The sequence below is a fragment of the Odocoileus virginianus genome, chromosome 6, assembly GCF_023699985.2.
Source record: "Odocoileus virginianus isolate 20LAN1187 ecotype Illinois chromosome 6, Ovbor_1.2, whole genome shotgun sequence".
NCBI classification, from domain to species: domain Eukaryota; kingdom Metazoa; phylum Chordata; class Mammalia; order Artiodactyla; family Cervidae; genus Odocoileus; species Odocoileus virginianus.
The window spans coordinates 57,226,390-57,247,161 of NC_069679.1; the positions used below are offsets into that span (position 1 = coordinate 57,226,390).

Here is a 20,772-nt window from a genome sequence, read left to right on the forward strand (position 1 = left end):
GCAGATTTAGAGTTAAAGGTTCTGTGAATGCCAGTCCAGAACACTGCTTAAATAAATATCCTGTAACACTCATTAACCTCAAAATATGACCTTGAGAAATGACGATGAGAACTTATAAAAGGGAAAAAGAAAATATCTGACTCATCTCCAAAGCTCTGCCTTCTGCTTTGTCATGCAGTATACCATTTCTTCACTCATTCTAGTGGGAGGGTTATGAAGATTTTTCCAGACCAAATTTACTCCTGTGAGTGTGAACCTCACTGAGAACAAAGGTGGTATTTTCCCATCCCTAAAAGATATCTTTCAACCAGAATTTTAAAAAAAAGATAAAGGGGTGAAGACCTGGATGTGTATGTGTATGAAGATGAACTGGACTTCCTGATGCCGGTTTTTGTGTCCCACTGACCTTCAGCTCTGAATTTTTGGTCCAGATCTTTTCTCCCTTTCTGTTTCCTGACTTTGAATGGCAACAGGGCATCTCCACTTGGGGATTCAGTTTCTTAAAAGCAAGTATGTTGGGACTTCTCTGGTGGTTCAGTGGTTAAGACTCTGCCTTCCAATGCAGGGGACGCAGGTCTGATCCCTGGTCAGGGAAAATGAAGATCCCACGTGTGCAATGCAACAAAGAGCCTGCACGCTGCAACAAAGACGTGATGCAGCCAAATAAATAAGTAAAAACAAAACATTTTCTAAAAAGCAACTTTTTTAATATTTAAAATTTTGTTTTCTGTCCTTGTCTTCCTTCCCAGTTTCACCATTGCCTTAAAATTGAATTTGAAGTCTTCTTTTTTTTTTTCCTCTTGAGAAAACTTTATTAACATGAATAACAATAAATCACTCCAAACTTTCCACAGTCTTTATGAAGTTTTTGTTTTAAAGATGAAATTTATTTCATGAATAAACTTTTATAATGAATAAACTTTTATAATGAACTTCTCAAATATTTTTACTATCTACCTTTCTGGCTCAGCTGGTAAAGAATCTGCCTGCAATGCGGGAGACCTGGGCTCGATCCCTGGGTTGGGAAGATCCCCTGGAGAAGGGAAAGGCTACCCACTCAAATATTCTGCCTGGAGAATTCCATGAGCTGTATAGTCCATGGGGTCACAAAGAGTCGGACACGACTGAGCAACTTTCACTTTCTTCTTGGGATAGCATTGTTATGATAGTATTACATTTTCTTTTTTATTCAAATGAACTATTTTAAAGATTAGTGATTATTAGCAAATCTTGATGCAAGATAAATATGATACTATAAAATTACCATTTCCTATCAACTATCTAAAGTAAAAAAGTATTTGGTACTAAGTGTTCTTATGTTCAAATTCTAAAAGTAATTTTTAATCCCAAGGGAACTTGGTACTCCAAGACTTAAAAAATTTTTTTAATGATATTTACATAATATATATATTTTTAATCACTAAGTTCCTCCTCATCACTGAAGTATGTGCTTTTCTTTATCCTTGGGCGTCTTGAATCATCTGATGTTGAAGGACCTCCTGAACTGGGTTTCCATTTTTTTTGTTCTTCTTCAATTTTGGCTTGCTGGAAAGCTATAGCCTGACTGAGGCTGTCAAGAGCAGGATCTTCCCCTTCATCTTCACTTTCTTCTACTTCTTCAATTTCTTCTTCTGGCTCAGGAGTTTTCTTTTATTTCTTTTTCTCTTTCTTCTTTGGAGGTTCACATTCTCCAAGCATATTTTTAGGACAGGCATAACTTAAGTGTCCACTTTCCCCACATTCATAACACTTAGATTTATCAAAATAGTTTCGTCTTCGGATGAACTCAGCTGCTCTTCCATTGTCAATAGCAATGCTTGCTTTTATCACTCTACCAAATAACTGTTTGTTGTTTATTGCCCTGGTACAGTTTTGTGCAGAGTCTTTATCCAAAAATAAAATAAATGCAACCCCCCTTTACTCCTCCTGGTATCTTTATCTTTCATTATAGTAACCTTTACAACTTTGCCATACTTGGAAAATATCCGATATAAGTCATTGTTGGTTAGGGAAAAGGGCAGATTGGATACATACACTGTGCTTTTACTTGGGGCCAATCCACCACTCATTTCTTCAAGTGGGGCGGGCCCGGAGGATAGGGCCAGAAGAGCGCAAGCCCTCAGCTCACTTGGGGCTCAACCCCGACCGTTCGTCGCTCCTCGCAGCTGCCTCGGCATCACGGATCCCGGGAAGGGTCAGGAGCAGGAGAGGAGAAAGTAGATACCGTGCCTCTTCCCGGCTTTCCTTTGACCCAAACCTGAAGTCTTCTTTTCCCTCTATTGTTCATATCAACTGTTTGGCAGTTCAGTCCTACAGGCACTTCCTTTTACATCTTTAGAAATTCCAGTGATTTTTATGCCTACCAGCAGAAGCAGGCATCATCTTCATACATATCTTTCTGCCTATTTTGCTCTTTCCCTAAGAACTCTGAGGTAGCTTATTGACTCTGGACACTGGGAAGAGCTCTAGTTTGGGACTTGGGAGAACTGGGCGTTCTTGTTCTTTTGTCTCTGACAGTGTAAAGTCATTTCACCTGTCTGGGCCTCGGTTTCCTAATTTGTTAAGTAAAAGGATTAGACTTCAGTGAGCTATTAACTCCTCTCCAGAGTCTCACACCCTGTGCATCCACAGGTCTGGAAGAAAAGTCCTAAACAGGAATTTAGAGTCTCATGAGAAGTGCTGTCTATTGCTAGTCTTGTTGACTCCATCTATACCTTCCTCTGTTTTCCTGGGCAGATGTTTCTCACTGGAATAACCCTGTAAGCCGAGGGGTTACTTGATATTTTCAATTCTATTGAATATGTGAAAGGCTAGTGTAGTGTAGTGTGATTAAGACAAATTTGTCAGATTACCTGCTTTAGAATCCAGCTTCACCGTTTATCAGCTACTTAACCGGGAGCATGTTATTTGACCTCCCTGATCTCAGTTTCCTCATCCATAAAAAGGGTACAATAATAATAGCATTTCATAGAGTTACAAGGGCTAGTGTAAGCTCTCAGAAAGTGCACAGACCTTGGTTAGGACTTAGCGAATAGTAGCCATTGAAATGAAATAGCTTCTTTTTCCAGATTCTAGATCAATAAGTAAAATGTACAAGAATGTATTAGACACAAATGGCTCATAATATTTTCTTCTTTTTTTTTAACATTAGCTATAACACCTGGGAGGCCTGGTGTGCTGCAGTCAGTGGGGTTGCAAAGAGTCAGATATGACCAAGCAGCTGAATAACAACAAATCACACTTGCCTTCAGAGCTATGTCTGATAAGGAACTATGCTTTCATCATATCATAGAAAATTTGTACTTGCTTATCTTTGTCATAACAATTTCTTCCTGTAAGAGTGGAGGGTCTCCTCTTGATAGCTGTGTACATATACGGTGTCCAAAAAGCCAGTTGGTTTAGTTACATAAAGTATTTTTTAATTTTAAAAAATTTTTATTTATTTTTAATTGGAGGATCATTGCTATACATATTGCATTGGTTTCTGCCATATATCACTATGAATCAGCCATAGGTATACATGTGTCCCTTCCCTCTTGAACCTCCCTCCCACCTCCCACCCCATCTCATCTCTCTATGTTGTCACAGAGTCCCAGATTTGAGCTCCCTGCATCATACAGCAAATTCCCACTTGCTATCTAATTTTCCATATGGTAATATATATGTCTTAGTGCTACTCTCTCAACTTATCCACCCTCTCCTTCCTGCCCTGTGTCCACAAGTCTGTTCTCTATGTCTGCATCTCCATTGCCACCCTGCAGATAGCTTCATCAGTCCCATATTTCTAGATTCCATATACATGCATTAATATACAATATGTCTTTCTCTTTCTGACTCACTTCACTCTATAATAGGCTCTAGGTTCATTGAGTAAATGATCCATTTAGAAAAATGAAAGATAATTTATATTGGGTCTAGCTTCAAAAGCAATTAAAATATTCTAATTATATATATTTTTATTTATTAAAATGAACAAATATTTTTAAATTGGGAAGTGTGGCATCATTATAAGTTTAAAATGCTAGGGCTCTTCGGTCCTCTTTAATAGGAGGCATGAGATTTGTTAGCCTAGAGTTGTATTCAACATACTCGTATTTTGGAGAATCTTATCTATGTCTTTGAAAGTCTACATCATCATAGTAATCCAAAATTATTTAGTTAATGGTATTCAATGAATGTATGGTGCTGACTTGATTATATGTTATATTAAATGGCTCCTGCCATTAAGGATGTTAAACTTTAGAAGGGATATTATTAGTATGTCACGGAAAGGTCAAGTAGGTCCTTCTGAAAAACATGCTAACACTGTGTATGCAATGTAAAACACTATATGTTTGCTAGTGATATACTGATGAGCTAAAAATATTAAAGACTTTGTTAATATGAGCAATCAATATATTTTGATTAATCACAAAGTACTCTTTTTAAAAGGCTCAAACTTGATATTTAGGGATTCTGGTTGTTTCTCTGTTTTTGGTGTTCACAAAACTTAAACCAGGAAGCTTGTCATCACCTTCCTTTCCCTTCCCTTCATTACCTTTGTGAATTCTCTGTCCAGCGCTAAGATTTAACTATGGGTCACACTCTTTCTTTCCCTGCCCACTGTTTGAGCTATTCCAGAATCCAGAGTAACCCAAATGTTGCTTTACTCAGAGTCCTTCACACCTCGATGCCTTTGTTCTCAAGTGCTTTAAAAAAAAAAAAAAAAACTCTTGAATTCACTTTTAGGTTACCCAGCAGTGGATATTCTGTGTTTGCTTGACATCACATTTGAACTTTTTAGATGTAAATATCCTTCTCTTATTGTCTAAATGACCAAGAGTCCTGTTTCTGGGGTTGATCCTTTGAAAGGACATCTAAGTTTTCAATCTGTGAGGGTTTGAGTGTGTGTGCACACAAGAAGATCCAAGGTTGTGTGCCCTAAGCTGGTAGAAGATCAGGAAATTTCTGTGAATAATTAAATAGTCAATGATTTGATGACAATATATCACAAGTTTCATTAAACCGTGTCTTTAGAAAATTACCAATAGTATTAGTGAGTTAAGACTGTCTTAAATCACAAGCAGCCATGTATATAGCCAGTTTCTTGTAGGCACTGACATTTCCAACCACAACTAAATGGCATAGAACAACATGGATATTATAAATTTTTTAAAAAATTAAAATTACTGAAATAGCAAAGAATGGTTTTTTAAAAGTATCATTAGGATAAGTGAAGAAAATAATTGAAGAATGATATCTCTAGTTAACACTTTTACAACAGTTTTATTTTACTCTTTCTTCCTTGTCATGTTGTTAATTCCACACAAAATTTTCCATGGAAACATAACCCATGCAAACTAAAATGATTTTCTTTAAATGAAGGCAACACAATTGGGTCCTTGATCCATGGTTTGTTTCTCACCAAGAGAGAGCCATTTGACCCAAAATTCCAAGCCAGAAGAAATATGAAAATAAAGAGTCAGGGTTAAGTTACCTAATTCCAAAGAGAAGCTCAAAGGACACTTCCCCCCTTATCTTAGGAATTGTGCATATTGAAATAACTGCTTTCTATGCACCTAAGTGCCATAGACTCTTAATAGTTAAAAAAAATTTAAAAATTAAATTTAAAAAAAAATTCTTACCACAAAGATGAGCTAAAGGTGTCCTCAGAAAATATGCAGTAAAATTGAACCAGAATCAAGACTGGGAGGGTGTATTTTGTGGGTGTTTTGTCTGGAGAACGGCTGTGGGACAGAGTGATACAATCCACAGGAGAGTGAAAAATATGCAGTATACACTATTCGAAACCAAGAATCTCGGAAGAACACAAATTGACATAGGGACACCTCATCTGTTAAACAAAAACACCAGCTATCTCAAGAAATTTAAACTGAGATACATGCAGATGAATATTCTATTAATTCTTTAAAATGCACTTCTAGGAAAAAGGTTCTTGCCTAGCTCACTTCATAAGGGCTTCTCTAAAAAGCCTGCATATTTGGAAATATAAATAGATATCCACCCAGTGGAATATGACTTAATTAGACCAATCTGTTTTCCCTGTATGCTCAGTGTAAACTGCTTAAATGTACAACTCAGAGAGAAGATAAAAGGGAGCAATCCCAGACTTCCATTTTCTTACTCTCAGATAAACCTATTCAACGCCCACGCATTATAAGGGAAGTTTTAGACAGCTTTAAGCAAGCCCCACTGAATTATGGACTAAGAGACCCAAAATGTACATTTTACTGCCTTCTATTTCCTAATGGCATTTTTAATTACAAAGTACCTTCTGCAGAGTTAAAAAGTCATCGTGTGAAAACCACACATTTCCTTTTTAGTTGTCCCCGCTCGGAAAAAGTTCTCCATTCACTGACTCCTGAATCTGATTTCATCAGCCTAAAATTTTGAACGTATGTTCATCGACACTGTATTTCCCTCTTAGAAAACCTGAGACAATGGCAGGAATTCATAGTAAGTTTTTCCCATTTAACCAGACATTTCTTGAGGGAATTGCAAAAGCTCTGCAAAGAAACAGTTAATATGTATAGATCTCTCTGAAATTGGCAATTGTCTTTTATTTCTTCTAATATTCTAGCCAAAGATCTGAGCTCATTTTTTTCTGTCCATAGGCTACCCGCCTAACACCACCCCCCCCCAAAAAAAAAGACTGTATTCGCTAATTATACATCCTGAAAAGAATTTGGTTCAGTGTAAGATGATCCTAGTGATATGCTAATCCCTTTTTCTGCTTGGTGCTGCCTGAAGCTTGTGTCTAACATTTTTTTCAACTGTATGACAATAAAAGTTCTGGCAACAAAAGAAATAAATGGGCGGCTAAAGAAGGTATAGCTCAAACACATGGCAGGCCGCTCTCCCCTCTCCTTCTGGCTGCTCTTTTGTAGACTGCAGTTTGCTATCCTTAAGTCAATAGCCGAAATCCAGCCACCTTAGCAACTTAGTATGACACCCAAGCCCTCTCTCTTCACATTCATGAATAGTCAGCACCCAGCAGACAAAATAGAACTAATCTTTTTTGACAGAATTGTTCAATTTTAGAGGAAAAGCTTTTGAGTCTTCCACACATTTGCAGAATATGAGACAACAATAGCGGCAATCAAATTTTAAAAACAACAGTGGCCAAAGGGGCTGGAAAGAAGTCTCTTTGAGTTAAATAGCACATTCAGTCAGTCCCAGTGGTCATAAACTTGGGGGCAAACATTCATCTCAATACGTGAAAGAGGGAGATAAATACAGGGGATACCCCACAGCCCTGTTCTGGGCTTCAAGCAGCAATTCCTTCTGCTATGATACACATGTAATTTTTTTTTCAATTTCCTTTGTATGTTTCTTTTGCAGACTCATACAAATATTTCTTCCCTTTCTAAAATAATTTTGTTTGGGGTCAAGGGTGGGGGGAAACTGACCAGTCTTGGTCTAAAACGCTTTTTTATCCACCAGCCTTTTGTAGTCATTTGAAAGCAGTTTTACCATTTAGAAATCCTATAACGTATCAGTCACTCACAAGTCTAACGTGCTAAAAATGAATCTTCTCTCCAGTCCTACCCCCCACCCCCATTTCATACAAGGCATCACTATACCGTTGGAGACAATATGAACAAGACGAAAAATCTACCCAGTTCATGGCAAAAACAGAAGTTAGCAGCATGGTCCATGCAGCTGCAACATTACATTTAAAATTCAGTTTCCTCATAGGAAGAGGGCTAATCCTGCCCCCGTAATTCCCTACAGCCAAAATGTGCCCCCTCCCCTAGTGACAGTGCAATGCAAAGACACTAGCATGCTTATCTTGCCTAACCAGATGGCCGACTTGGATCAATGCACACACGCCACGATCAATGGGAGAGATAAAGAATTAGGAAAACAGTGGTACATGCTCCCAGAAAGCTTGTACACTGCATAATTATTTTATGATTCTACACATGGCTATATGTGATACTGAAGTAGAGAAGGAAAGGATAATTAGAGTGCCAGGAAGAATTTTGTAGTAGACTACACTTTGTCTGTCAGCACTTCCCACTCTAGCAAACTCACTGCCCTTATCTGAAAGTGAATTTAGAAAACATGAGCAAAAATGTCAGGGGAGGTATTTCCATTTTTGCCAGGTTCTGTCACTTCCCAAAGTTTAGTTCAAATCCCAAGGAGCCTTGCTGGGGTTTGGATATGCCTCTCGTCATTAGCTACCCCCTGGTTCCCCAGCCAAGGAAACCCACCAGATAATATTTGCGTGTGATGCAGACTGTAACCAGGGAGAATTCGGAATCCAAGTGATTCCGTCAAGTTCATTCAGTAAAATGGAGCAGGACGAGACATTCCCTTAATTTCTGTTTCCTGATTGGCTAACCAAACCAGTGTTTTTGAGGAGATTAGTTACAGATTTCAAACTAAGCGGGAAAAAATGGACTTACAGCCATTCGGGTCGTAAAGAAAGTATATGAGGGTCTGAAGTTGGCACATTGCCGCTTTATTCTGAATTCAGACCAAGATCATAAACCAGAACAATAAACTGCTACAATCCTCCACTGCGGCAGTATGTTAATCAGAAAAAAGAAAATGTTTCTTCAGCTCCTGGCAGCTCCTGGGTTTCTAATAAATGATTATATTATTGCAAATAATAATAATAAAAATATTTTACCTTGTGCTATTCCAAAATTGTATTCTTTTATCACCTTGTGTAGGATGCAATTAAAAGTAGTATTAGGTTCTCCTTTGGATTTAATACTCAGCTTGCATGCTAATTAAAACATTCAATGAACTTTTTACACCATTTCTTATGTAAAGAGAGACGGGAACTGGAATCTTGAATTAGACACAGCTCTCCACCGCTATCAACCTCAAAACCCCCGTGGGGGAGCCAGTCATTTTAAGTAGTCCATTACATTCAAAATAGAGTGAATATTCACGATGCAAATAATTAAAATTACTATAATTTAATTCCTAAGGATAACTAAAATATAGTCTAGATAAAAATTCGGGGGGGGGGGAGGAAGAAGTGTTGACTATTGAGAAAGGCCATAGTCATCCCCTTTCTAAGTTATTTTTGTTAGGTTTGGCATGATACTGGAGATTTTTACAATTCAGTTCTTCTGTCTGATGCTCTCTGTAGAGTTGTTTTGTTATCTTTGCCCCAAACACTTCCCTCCTTGATCTTAGTGCAAAATGGAAAGCTATATACATAAGTAACACCTAGCTTGGCTGCCCATAATCAGATTTAGAGAACGATCCTAGATTTGGGAATGTGATACATATTTTGCCACCAAGTTTTAATTCAAAACCCTCAAAAGGCACAGCTATCATTTTACTGTTTAAGGCTTATTTCTGTTTTCTCTGAGACTCAGAAAGAGGAGTGCAAACGTCCCATGCGCTTCCAGCAGTATAACAGATTCACTGAAGGTTCCTTTTGCAGCAAAGCAACAAATTCCACAGTACCTGACTTTAGATCATGTAGCTGAGCTTGCAGGAAGTAAGGGAAACCTCTAGGTGGGAGCAAGGGGAGAAATCCATGAGTTGGAACTTGAGCATTTGAGTAGAAAGAGCATGTGAGGTTTCTCTGAGGGCAAGCTGGCATGGGTTCAACTCTGGTCTGGAGACGAGGGATGTGGCTGGACCTGCACCCCAACATTACGCTGGAAAACCTGGAGCGAAGCTGCTGTGCTCTCAACTCAGTAGTGCCCCGGCTCCCTGTAAGAGCAGACCTGAATACCATCTGTAGAAAAGCATCAGGAAAGACCCCCAATCCCTGGTTTTCACGGGATTTAGATTAATGAAATACAAACTTTTAATTGAAGGTCACAATGACACAAGAAAATAATCCTCTGTGAAAGTCAGTGGAAACAATCAACACCTTTAGATCTTCGAGGACTAAATGATCAGAATTTACCAGATATAGAATACAAAATAAACAAGTATATAATGTTTTTAAAAATTCAAGCTGGAATCACTAAAGTGAGTCAACAATAAGAGACTATCAAAAATTATAAGGCAGGTTTGTAAAAGAACCAAGTAGTACTTTTATTTATTTACTTTTCAAGTTTGAGGAATAATTTACAGAAAGCACATTGCATTCATTTAAAGTGTACAAATCAGTGAGTTTTGACATGTGTATATGTATGTGTGTGTGTGTATAGGGCTTCCCTGGTGGCTTAGATGGTAAAGAATCTGCCTGCAATGCAGGAGACCCAGGTTTGATCCCTGGTTTGGGAAGATCCGCTGGAGAAGGGAATGGCTACCAACTGCAGTATTCTTGCCTGGAGAATTCCATGGACAGAGGAGCCTGGCAGGCTACAGTCCATGGCGTCGCAAAGAGTCAGACACAACTGAGTGATTAGGGCACACACACACACACACACACACACACACACATGTATATGAAGCCATCACTGCAAGCAAGATACAGACAACTTCCATAAACCTCAAGTTATTCTTTGTGACCTTTTGGAAATGACCCCTTCTTCTACACCTGGCCCTAGGCAAATCACTGGAGACAACTACTGATATGGTTTGTGTCACTAGAACATACTTTGCATTTTCTAGAATTTTACCTAAATAGAATCATACCTTATAAACATTTTTTGGATCTGACTTTTTTGACTTAGCATAAGAATTTTGAGGGCTTCCCTGATAGTTCGGTTGGTAAAGAATCCACCTGCAAAAAAAAAAAAAAAAAAAATCCACCTGCAATGCAGGAGATCTGGATTCGATCCCTGGGTTGGAAAGATCCCCAGAGAAGGAAATGGCTAGATTTAGAAAAGGCAGAAGAACTAGAGATCAAATTGCCAACATCTGCTGGTTCATTGAAAAAGCAAGAGAGTTCCAGAAAAACATCTATTTCTGCTTTATTGACTATACCAAAGCCTTAGACTGTGTGGATCACAGTAAACTCTGGAAAATTCTTTAAGAATTTAGGGAATACTAGACCACCTGACCTGCCTCCTGAGAAATCTGTATGCAGGTCAGGAAGCAACAGTTAGAATTGGACATGAAACAACAGATTGGTTCCAAATAGGAAAAGGAGTACGTCAAGGCTGTATATTGTCACCCTGCTTATTTAACTTATATGCAGAGTACATCATGAGAAATGCTGGGCTGGATGAAGCACAAACTGAAATCAAGATTGCCAGGAGAAATATCAATAACCTCAGATATGCAGACGACACCACCCTTATGGCAGAAAGTGAAGAAGAACTAAAGAGCCTCTTGATGGAAGTGAAAGAGGAGAGTGAAAAAGTTGGCTTAAAGCTCAACATTTGGAAAACTAAGATCATGGCATCTGGTCCCAACATTTCATGGCAAATAGATGGAGAAACAGTGGAAACAGTGGAAGACTATTTTCTTGGGCTCCAAAATCACTGCAGATGGTGACTGCAGCCATGAAATTAAAAGATGCTTGCTCCTTGGAAGAAAAGCTATGACTGACCTAGACAGCATATTGAAAAGCAGATACATTATTTTGTCAACAAAGTAGTCAAGGCTATGGTTTTTCCAGTAGTCATGTATGGATGTGAGATCTGGACTATAAAGAAAGCTGAGCGCAGAATTGATGCTTTTGAACTGTGGTGTTGGAGAAGACCCTTGAGAGTGGACTGCAAGAAGATCCAACCAGTCCATCCGAAAGGAAATCAGTCCTGAATATTCAATGGAAAGACTGATGTTGAAGCTGAAACTCCAATATTTTGGCCACCTGATGCGAAGAGCTGACTCATTGGAAAAGACCCTGATGCTGGGGAAGATTGAAGGTGGGAGAAGGGGATGACAGAGGATGAAATGGTTGGATGGCATCATCGACTCAATGGGCATGAGTTTGAATAAACTCCAGGAGTTGGTGATGGACAGGGAGGGCTGGCATGCTGCAGTCCATGGGGTCGCAAAGAGTTGGAAACAACTGATTGACTGACCTGAACTGACTGAAGAATTCTGAGATTCATCCACCTTGCTGTGTTTGCCAGTAGCTCACTTTTTTTTATTACTAAGTAGGGGTCACACAGAGTCGGACACGACTGAAGTGACTTAGCAGCAGCAGCAGCAGCAAGCATCCTATAGATAGACCACATTTTGTTTATCGACCTCCCAATTAATGGGCATTTGGATTGTTTTCAAGTTTGGGCTTTGTAAATAAAGATACAATGAACATCCACATAAAAGTCTTTGCATGGACATATGCTTTCATTACTTTTGGGTAAGTACCTAGTAGTGAAAATGCTTGGTCATTTGGTAGGTGTATGTTTATATCATTTTATGTTAGTAGTAGTAGATGCCAATAGCATATGAGTGTTCCAGTTGTCTCATATCCTCTTCAACACTTGATATTGTCAGTATATATTGTTTTAATTTAATTTTTTAAAATTTATTTTTGGCTGTGCTGGGTCTTTGTTGCTACACATAGGCTTTTCTCTAGTTGCTGAGAGAGGGGGCTTCTTTTTAGTTGGGTGCCCAGACTTCTCATTGCAGTGGCTTCTCTTGTTGTGGAGCATGGGGTCTAGGGGCAGGAGCTTCAGTATTTGCAGCATGCAGGCTCACTAGTTGTGGTGCCTGGGCTCAGTGGCTGTGACTTGTGGGCTCAGTAGTTGTGGCACACGGGCTTAGCTGCCCCTCGGGCACATGGAACCTTTAGGGACCAGAGATGAACCTATGCCTCCTGCGTTGGCAGGTAGATTCTCAACCACTGGATCACCAAGGAATCCCAATATTGTGTCTTTTTAATTCTAGCTGCTCTAATGAACATGTGGGCTTCCCAGGTGGCTCAGTGGTAAAGAATCTGCCTGCCAAGCAGGAGGTTCAAATGAACCCCGGGTTGGTTAGATCCCCTGGAGAAGTAAATGGCAACCCACTCCAGTATCTGTGCCTGGGAAAACCCATGGACAGAGGAGTTAATGACTGAACATGCATGCACACAATGAATATGTAGTAGTGTTTCACTGTGGTTTTAATTTCCATTTCCCTCTGTCGAATGACATGCTTATTTGCCATTCTTATATCTTGTCTTGTAAAGTGTTTGTTCAAATTTTTGCTCATTTAAGAATTTGTTTTTTTATTGACTGGGATGAGTTTTTATGTATCTTGCATACAATTTTTTGTCAGATCTACCTATCACCTATCAATATTCATGTATCTATTGAATATTTTGTTCCATTCTGTGACTTGCCTTTTGTTTATTTAATGGTGTATTTTGAACAAAAGGTTTTAATTTTAATGAAGTTCAGTTTATCAATTCTCTGTTTTATGGAGTACACCTTTTTGTGGCTAAGGAATATTTGAATGTTTAAAGCTTTCAAAGATTATTTTCTTTTATACATTGTTTCAGAAGTTTCTTGTTTTGTTTTTATATCTGTGACCCATGTGGGGTTAATTTTAGTGTATGATAGGATAAAAGCCTGTGTTTCCCATAAGATATCCAATTATTCTAGACCTATTTTTATCAGGAAGACTCTATTAAAAAAAAAAAACAACTTTTTATTTTGTATCAGAGTCTAGCCAATCCCAGCACTATGTCTTCAAAAAGACTTTCTTTTCCTTGTTGAATTTTCCTGGCACCTTTGTTGAAACATCAATTAACTATATATGTGTGACTGTCTATTTCTGACTCTGTTCTGTTGGTCTATCCTTTCATCAACACTGAATTGATTTTTATAATTTTATAGGAATAAGGTAATGATATCTTCTCATTTTGTTCTTTAAAAAATTGCATTAGTTATTCCAAGGCACTTGCATTTTGTTATATATTTCAATATCAGCCTGCCAATTTTTGTGATTGCCTACTGAGATTTTGGCGTTTTCAGTTTTTAGTTTATTAATCAATTTGTTGATAACTGACTTCCTAAGAATACTGTCTTCCAAATCATGACAATAGATTGTTTCTACTAATTTAGGACTTAAATTTTTTTTTCCTGGTAATGTTTAGCAGTTTTTACTGTAGGGGTCTTGCATACAATTTCTGATGATTTTATTTGTAAGTAGGTTTTGTTTTTGGATACTGGATACAAATGGAATTTATTTTTTGAATTTAATTTTCCAACTGCTTGTGGCCAGTATATAGATATATAACTGATTTTGTTATACTAACCTTGTAGCTTATGATCTTACTAAACTCAATTAGTTCTAATAATTTTGTTTTAGGTTCATTAGCATTTTCTCCATAGTCATGTCTTCAGCAAATAAATGATTTCTTTTTCTCTCCAGTATTTATAACTTTTGTCTTACCTTATTGCAATGGCTAGGATCCCCTAGTACAATGCTGAATAGGGAGCAAGCATCTGTGCAATTTCCCAATCTTTTTCATATTTTGATGATAATTTTTAAATCATAAATTGATGTTAATCATGTCAAAAGTTTTTCTGACCCCATGGACGTTATTATACAGTTTTTCTTTTTTATTGTATTAATATAGTGATTGTGCTTATATGATTGATTCTATGTATTAAAACTATCTTCCAGTTAGTTCCAGGATAAACCCTCCCTGGTAAAAATACACAAATTTTAAAAAATATTATTGAATATTATTTACTAATATTGTGTTAAGAATTGCCCTTTATGTTTAAGCAGGATCTTAATCTGTTATCTTCCCTTTTAATTTTTTTTGGATCATCCTTGTCACCCTGTCATCTTTTGGTAGTAAGGATTTGATATCTGTATAGCAGTGTGCTCTATAACTTTAGAGCCCTTCCTCTAATAAAGATAGTAATTTGCATTTTTTTATATTAAGAGGTTTAATTAACAAAATGAGTTCATAACATATATCAATATTAAGAAGATAAAGTGTAAATATTCACAAATCAGTCTGGGGCAGCAGTAGTTTGCATTATAATTTCATTTCTGATAGGATGCCCTATTTAAGCTGTGCCTGAGTGGGCACAATTAAGGTTTTCCCCAGTCCAGATATCTTACTGTAACAAATCTGAATGAGGTGCTTTTAAAATACACTTTTGGAAATTAGGGCTTCTCTGATAGCTCATTTGGTAAAGAATCCACCTGCAATGCAGGAGACTCCTGTTTGATTCCTGGGTCAGGAAGATCTGTTGGAGAAGGGATAGGCTACCCACTCCAGTATTCTTGGGCTTCCCTTGTGGTTCAGCTGGTAAAGAATCTGCCTGCAATGCAGGATACCTGGGTTCGATTCCTGGGTTGAAAAGATGCCCTAGAGAAGTAAAAGGCTACTGCAGTATTCTGGCCTAGAGAATTCCACGGACTGTGTATTCCATGGGGTCGCAAAGAATCGGACATGACTGAGTGACTTTCGCTTTACTTTACTTTGGAAATTATCTGAATTATACTATAGGGGAATTTATATATTCAGAATTACTCACTATTAACTTAGATGTACAATGGTCTTATTTCAATACAAGTTCTCCTTTCCTAGAGAGTGGATCTATAGCCACAGACAACTGAGTCTTGTTCTGAGGTTTTTCTGCTTCTTTTCTGCTTTGTACTTTTCTGTCCTGACCTGAGACACTCTCTTCTTAGGTCCCATGCTGTCCTAGGTGAGCAGTGGACATCTTCTAGGGGTATAGTTGGGGTACCGCCTTTAGTTGTCCAGAGGTCACAGAGCTTCACTGACTCCCTTTGTGAACTGTGCTATGTCCTTACAGTACAGAAGTTTGCTGCCCTAACAGCAAAAAATGTCCTCTGTTACTGCTGGTCTTTCTCTACTTTCACTGTCCTTTTGCCCTACACATTCCATACAGCACCAGGCTTCTTTCTCTTAGCTCATCAGCTCCACCCAAGGTTGAGCAGGAAGCAGTGGAGGGAAGTTTTTAAGTCTATTTCAAATAGAACTATTGTGAAAATCACTCTCCCCTCCAGAAAGCCAGAACAAAGTCTCACTGTGGTTTTTCATTTTCCATTTCAGAATGACCCCTTGGATGTCACAAAGGAACTAGGATCAAAGGTGTTATCCAGCAGTAAAATGCTACCCACTTCTCTACCGCTGCTGCTGTGGCTGCTAAGTCGCTTCAGTCGTGTCCGACTCTGTGCGACCCCATAGATGGCAGCCCACCAGGCTCCCCCGTCCCTGGGATTCTCCAGGCAAGAGCACTGGAGTGCGTTGCCATTTCCTTCTCCAATGCATGAAAGTGAAAAGTGAAAGTGAAGTCGCTCAGTCGTGTCCGACTCTTAGCGACCCCATGGACTGCTGCCCACCAGACTCCTCTGTCCATGGGATTTTCCAGGCAAGAGTACTGGAGTGGGGTGCTATTGCCTTCTCTACTAATGTTTTGTTAATAATGATTTTTATTACATTAATGCAAAAGGATGGCCAAAATTTATAAAAAATTGAATCACTTAGCCTTTACTCCCCTCATATCGCATAAGAATATGGGGTAGACCAGTTGGCTATAACTAGGCTAGGTTGCTGCTACCACCCTTCCCCTCCTGGGAGTTTTAGGCAGTCCTGTGTTGTCTAATACTTTTGCCTTCCCTGAACATTTGCCAACAACTTCTGGAAAATACCTTGTCATACAACCATCCTTAAAGATATGATCCTTTAGAAGAACAATTCAGTTGGACATTTCTTAAATTCTTTCCAATACCCTAGATTTCTGAGCCTTTAATGGAGGACTCCAAAGAGATTCATTCATTGTCTAGTTAGGGGTTGAACTCAACTCCACAATACAGATATATATATCCTAAACAAGCTCTGAATCTAGGGTCAGAGATGTGCCTTGAAGGTCCCAGAGTGACAAGTAACTACTAATTTTATGAAATCTTATCTTTCTTTTCAAAGAATAGGTATATTATTCTTTTAAGTGTACTCTAGATGTACTAAAATGCCATTTCCTATGAAGACTCATAAAAACATAATGAAATGAGGAAAAAAGATTAGACTTATCATTCAATAATTCTCAGTCTTATTGCCTGATTCTTTAAGTAGAAGACAGATCTATCATTGTTTCTTCTGGCATGGTCCCTGCTTGGAGGGGCCACAAGTTACATGAGCCCACCCCATGGTCACAACTCACGACCAGGGTAAAACATCTAATCAAGGGGAGCCAGTCAAATTTTCAATGTTGTGAATCTGAATCAAGAGCTGAAGAGAGTAGTTGCCAGCACTGGAAGGTTGTTTTGCCACATGTGAGGTGAATAGATACTGCCAGTCAAACAGTAGGCAGGAGCAGGCAAATGGAGAAGATGCCAGAGAGAACTAAAGACAAGAGATCCTGTAGTCCTAAGAAAGACAGAAAGACTTCATTCTTGAGGGTCCTTCCAGGAACTAAGACACTACTTTCATTTTAAAATAATTTTTTATTTTAAAATAAAACAATTTTATTTTCTATGCTTGGATTCTGTGAGATCTTTACAATAGACTGCTCTTTTATTTGTATCAGCTTGAGTGGACTTCCCTGATGGTCAGACAGTAAAGAACCCACCAGCAATGTAGGAGACCTGGGTTCGACCCCTGGGTTGGGGAGGTTCCCTGGAGAAGGAAATGGCTACCTAGTCCAGTATTCTTGCCTGGAGAATTCCATGGACAGTCTGGCACTCCATGGGAGTGCCAAAGAGTCTGACACAACTGAGCCACTAACACTTTCAGTTTTTTTCTTCACTTTCAGTAAACTATGTTCTCATTTGGAAATTCACTGCAGCATACTAAAGGCTCTGAGAAGTTGTGCAATAAATAAATCTACCAGTCTGCTTATGTTGGGTTGGGTGGAGGTGAGTAAGGCGTGTCCATTGAGGAAACTGTTTAGTTTAGCATAATGACTCTACCACCCGCCTGTTGGGTGACTTAGACAAAAATAATATTAGGATAATGGTAGCCTTATCTTACAGACTTATTGGGAAAATTAAATGAGGTCTTAAATGAGGAATATAAAGCACTTAGCCAGCACATAAAAGCACTCAGTAAAGGCTGTTCTTATTATTAACATAACTTTTTCTAAACTTTCTGAACTGTGTCTAGTAAGTGCAATCACTATTAACATCTCTCAGAATACAGTCTTTGGAGGATGTGAGGAGGAAAAAAGCTGTTTAAGAGAGGAAGGAAGGAAGAAATGCTGAAAGAGAAAAAAGTGAAATGGACAAAGGTAACTTTGCTTAGTTTATTATTCTGTTTAATTTAGCAATGATAAATTTAGGCATAGGCCTCTCTTCAATCCTAGTAGAGTGCAGGCTTATAGCAGGCATTTAATAGAAAGACTTGCTCTTTAATTAAAAATACAAACTGCAAAAAAAAAAAAAAAGGCAAGTTTAACTCTCTTATATATGCTATCACCTTATGTTTCAGAGCAAGAAAAAATTTTTGATCTAGAAAAAGTCCTAAAAAGTGCTGATCACTATGTATTTCCAAGCATCCTGAGAGTTCACTTTCAGGGTTACAGAAACTTCTAACACTTGTAGTGTTCCAGAAACGGCAAAACCAAAGCATGTCCCCACAGCCCTACTTTTTTCAGGCTTAGAACCTAAGGCCAAACTCCAGCGCTAGGATGAAAGCAAAATAAAATAACAACACCCTGATCGTTAGAAAACAAAGACTGAACAAGCAGAGACTGATCTTGGCTCTAGTGCAATTTTAACTGCTTTTGTGTTGGACTCGACACAGGGGTGTGACTAGTGTTACTTCAGTCTTGTGTAAGAAACTAGCAGCATCCATTCAAAAGAAAAACGATAATTGCTCAGTGAAAAGAAAAATAACATAAAAGGCTCCTCAGAGTATTGTTTCAGAAACACCCAAATTAAGAACATATAATTAGGGGTAAACTAGTCCAGCTCTGACTTTGATAAACATCTTTAAAGTTTGATAAACATCTTTAAGTCTCAAACCAGTCTTCAAGAATTCAAGTTTCATTAAATCTGTCATTGCTTTTGTGGCCAGTACTTCTCATTTGCTTTTCATAAGATAGGCAGATAGACAGACAGATGCGTGGAGAGGAATCTTTCAATGGCCATTCAAATATATCAATTTTTAAAATTTCCTTATATTGTACATGCTATACCATCCCTCACCACCAGCAGTTACAGGGAGGCAGACAGACATAAGGATTCAGGAATGAGTGAGGAAAGGGAAAACTGTACAGCCAAAGACAGTCTGCCCAGTGGTTAAGGCAGAGGTTCTAGAATCAGGGAGACCTGGACTCTCAATTATGGCCCTTCCACGCGGTAACAATGTGACAGTAGGAAAAGCACTTACCTTCCTCAGTTTCAATTTACTGAAAGTAATGACATCTAAATTTCCAGGTGTTGTCAGGATTCAATGAGCTAGTAGACATAAAACATTTAGCATAGTGCCTGGCACAGAGCCATAATAGCTAACATTTAGTGACCCTGTACCAGGCATTGTACTAAATGCTTTCAATGTAATATTTCCCCGAGTCCTCAAAATAATTTTTTCAGGAGTAGATGCATTGACTGCCTCCTCTTTATAGGTCAGAAGTTGGAACTTTAGAGACATTACATAATTGACCCCAGAAAGTGGCAGAGCTAGGATCTGAATCCATGTCTGGTTGACTCCAGACACCTTACTCCTGGCTGCTGCATAGAAGGCAGTCAGATGGCGGTTACTGTTTTTACTAAGAAACCACTGTGTGTCTGGGGCATCACAAATTTCACAAATAACTCATTTAACGTCTGTTACACTAAAAAGCCAGTGTTTCCTCTCATTCTACAGATAAGGAACTTAAGGTATCAAAAGATTAACTGTGACTGTCAGGTAGGGTGGCTCCAGGGTCTTTGACCTGTGCAATTACGCAGGACCTTGTGCTTAGACAGGCCCCAAGCTTGGTTTATTGCTTTGCTGTTGCCATCTTGAAACTCTTAAACCATATATATATATATATATATATATATATTTCCCTTCTGGTTTTTTTTTGCATTGGGTTCCACCAAATAAACAGCCAGTCATGCCCTTCCTGCACTGTACTTGGCAGTACCCTCAGGATCCTAAAAATAGAAGCCCACCAATTAATGTCTGCAAGTACTGCCTATGATGGGGCAGTCTTAGAAAATGAGTGGAATGGTAACAGAGTTGAAATAAGAAATTTTAAAATATGCATTTACACTGCATTCTTATAAATACTCTTCAAAGGAAGGGAAACTCGCAGTCTGCCTTGAAAGTGTTCATGGCAGCAACACCATAGATTTATTATCAAAGAACAGATGTGAGATATATCACACCTGTATACCACCCTACTCAGAATTTTAGAGAAATGATGCCAAACATATAAGAAAATACATGTTTATAGTGGCACAGAGGCTAAGATGATGGCTTTGTTTAATGTGTTTTGTAGGGTAAGAAATTGCAACTGAGTTTATCTGACATTGCTAGGGGAAGAGTACTTAATCACAATCAAACCTAAGCACAGAATAGGAGGCATACCTCCAAACAGAAGAAATGGTCAGAACACTTTCTCTCTGTCTTCATCTCTGGTCCTTTGTACAGTACTTTTTATTTATTTTTTTTCACCTACAGCACTTAGCATTTTCTCTTACCTACTTTATGCAGGCTCTTTCCAAATGGCAGGATGACTGCTGCCCACCCAGCTGGAATCCTTGTAGCTTGCAACACAAAAGGAAAACAGACCATCTCTCTCCCAGATTCCTTATATCAAATCACATGGAAAGGTTATGATTGGCCCTACTTGGGGCAATATTTATGCATTAGACCAATCAATGTGAACAGGGGGTCATGGATACTGTGACTGGCCAGTCCTGGGTCACATGCACTTCTGTGACCATTCTGATTGGCAGATAGAGTTGGCCGTTTATTTATCGCTTTTCTGAAATTCAAATTTAGCTGGATGTTGTGTATTTTATCTGGCAACTCTGACACCAGGACCACACAAG

At 38.5% G+C, this 20,772-nt stretch overlaps 1 pseudogene; it reads right to left on the minus strand.

Moving 5' to 3' along the window:
* Positions 1-1,363: 1,363 nt before the first annotated feature.
* On the minus strand, positions 1,364-2,252 carry LOC139035510 (zinc finger CCHC-type and RNA-binding motif-containing protein 1 pseudogene; annotated as a pseudogene).
* Between the last annotated feature and the right edge of the window lie 18,520 nt (positions 2,253-20,772).